At 61.6% G+C, this 2,500-nt stretch overlaps 1 pseudogene; it reads right to left on the minus strand.

Moving 5' to 3' along the window:
- Positions 1 to 2,500, minus strand: part of LOC126093726 (large subunit ribosomal RNA) — a 7,270-nt pseudogene that overhangs the window by 4,009 nt on the left and 761 nt on the right.

Raw genomic sequence — 2,500 nt, forward strand, 5'->3', positions numbered from 1 at the left:
GGCCGCTTAGATGGTTGGCGCGGCCGCTGTGTCCTGGTGATCGATCTCTCCCCTCTGGACCCGACCGACGCAAGGGCATCCGGGAGCATGCCCAGGATGACATCGGGCGGCGTGCCCCGCCCTAGACCAATGACTCGATCCAGGGCAGAGAAACGCTGGGCGGAAGCAGGTAGCCCCGCCAGATGCTCCCAGATGGCGGCGTCAGTCGGCCCCTCCGGCGGCGGCCCGGTGGTGTCGGCCGCGAAGTCCTCGGCTGCGTCGACAGGCGGCGCAGCGGTCTCGCCCGCGTCAGGCAGCGGGCTCGCTGCTCCCCGGCGGGACGCCGGCTCTTCCCCCCGACCGATCTCAAGCGCCTCCATGAATTGGCGGACAAGCTGCTTGAGAGAGTCATAGTTACTCCCGCCGTTTACCCGCGCTTGCTTGAATTTCTTCACGTTGACATTCAGAGCACTGGGCAGAAATCACATTGCGTCAACACCCGCTAGGGCCATCGCAATGCTTTGTTTTAATTAGACAGTCGGATTCCCCCAGTCCGTGCCAGTTCTGAGTTGATCGTTGAATGGCGGCCGAAGAGAATCCGCGCACCCGCGCGCCCCCGGAGGAGCACGCTAAGGCGGACGCGGCCTCGCAGCAAGGAAGATCCGTGGGAGGCCAAGGCACGGGACCGAGCTCGGATCCTGCGCGCAGGTTGAAGCACCGGGGCACGAACGCCGCGCAGGCGCGCGCATCCTGCACCGCCGGCCAGCACGAGGCCAACCAACGGCGAGAGCAGACCACGCCCGCGCTAAACGCCCGCACTTACCGGCACCCCTACGGCACTCACCTCGCCCAGGCCCGGCACGTTAGCGCTGACCCACTTCCCGACCAAGCCCGACACGCCCCGATCCTCAGAGCCAATCCTTATCCCGAAGTTACGGATCCAATTTGCCGACTTCCCTTACCTACATTATTCTATCGACTAGAGGCTCTTCACCTTGGAGACCTGCTGCGGATATGGGTACGAACCGGCGCGACACCTCCACGTGGCCCTCTCCCGGATTTTCAAGGTCCGAGGGGAAGATCGGGACACCGCCGCAACTGCGGTGCTCTTCGCGTTCCAAACCCTATCTCCCTGCTAGAGGATTCCAGGGAACTCGAACGCTCATGCAGAAAAGAAAACTCTTCCCCGATCTCCCGACGGCGTCTCCGGGTCCTTTTGGGTTACCCCGACGAGCATCTCTAAAAGAGGGGCCCGACTTGTATCGGTTCCGCTGCCGGGTTCCGGAATAGGAACCGGATTCCCTTTCGCCCAACGGGGGCCAGCACAAAGTGCATCATGCTATGACGGCCCCCATCAACATCGGATTTCTCCTAGGGCTTAGGATCGACTGACTCGTGTGCAACGGCTGTTCACACGAAACCCTTCTCCGCGTCAGCCCTCCAGGGCCTCGCTGGAGTATTTGCTACTACCACCAAGATCTGCACCGACGGCGGCTCCAGGCAGGCTCACGCCCAGACCCTTCTGCGCCCACCGCCGCGACCCTCCTACTCGTCAGGGCTTCGCGGCCGGCCGCAAGGACCGGCCATGACTGCCAGACTGACGGCCGAGTATAGGCACGACGCTTCAGCGCCATCCATTTTCAGGGCTAGTTGCTTCGGCAGGTGAGTTGTTACACACTCCTTAGCGGATTCCGACTTCCATGGCCACCGTCCTGCTGTCTTAAGCAACCAACGCCTTTCATGGTTTCCCATGAGCGTCGATTCGGGCGCCTTAACTCGGCGTTTGGTTCATCCCACAGCGCCAGTTCTGCTTACCAAAAGTGGCCCACTTGGCACTCCGATCCGAGTCGTTTGCTCGCGGCTTCAGCATATCAAGCAAGCCGGAGATCTCACCCATTTAAAGTTTGAGAATAGGTTGAGGTCGTTTCGGCCCCAAGGCCTCTAATCATTCGCTTTACCGGATGAGACTCGTACGAGCACCAGCTATCCTGAGGGAAACTTCGGAGGGAACCAGCTACTAGATGGTTCGATTAGTCTTTCGCCCCTATACCCAGCTCCGACGATCGATTTGCACGTCAGAATCGCTACGGACCTCCATCAGGGTTTCCCCTGACTTCGTCCTGGCCAGGCATAGTTCACCATCTTTCGGGTCCCAACGTGTACGCTCTAGGTGCGCCTCACCTCGCAATGAGGACGAGACGCCCCGGGAGTGCGGAGGCCGCCGCCCCGTGAAGGGCGGGGAAGCCCCATCCTCCCTCGGCCCGCGCAAGGCGAGACCTTCACTTTCATTACGCCTTTAGGTTTCGTACAGCCCAATGACTCGCGCACATGTTAGACTCCTTGGTCCGTGTTTCAAGACGGGTCGTGAAATTGTCCAAAGCTGAAGCGCCGCTGACGGGAGCGATTATTCCGCCCGAGAGCATCCCGAGCCAACAGCGGCGCGGGTCCGGGGCCGGGCCAGGTAGGTCCGTCATCCGGGAAGAACCGCGCGCGCTTGCCGGGAGCCCGAGCGCCCAAAGGG

This window comes from Schistocerca cancellata, chromosome 7, assembly GCF_023864275.1.
Source record: "Schistocerca cancellata isolate TAMUIC-IGC-003103 chromosome 7, iqSchCanc2.1, whole genome shotgun sequence".
NCBI lineage: Eukaryota > Metazoa > Arthropoda > Insecta > Orthoptera > Acrididae > Schistocerca > Schistocerca cancellata.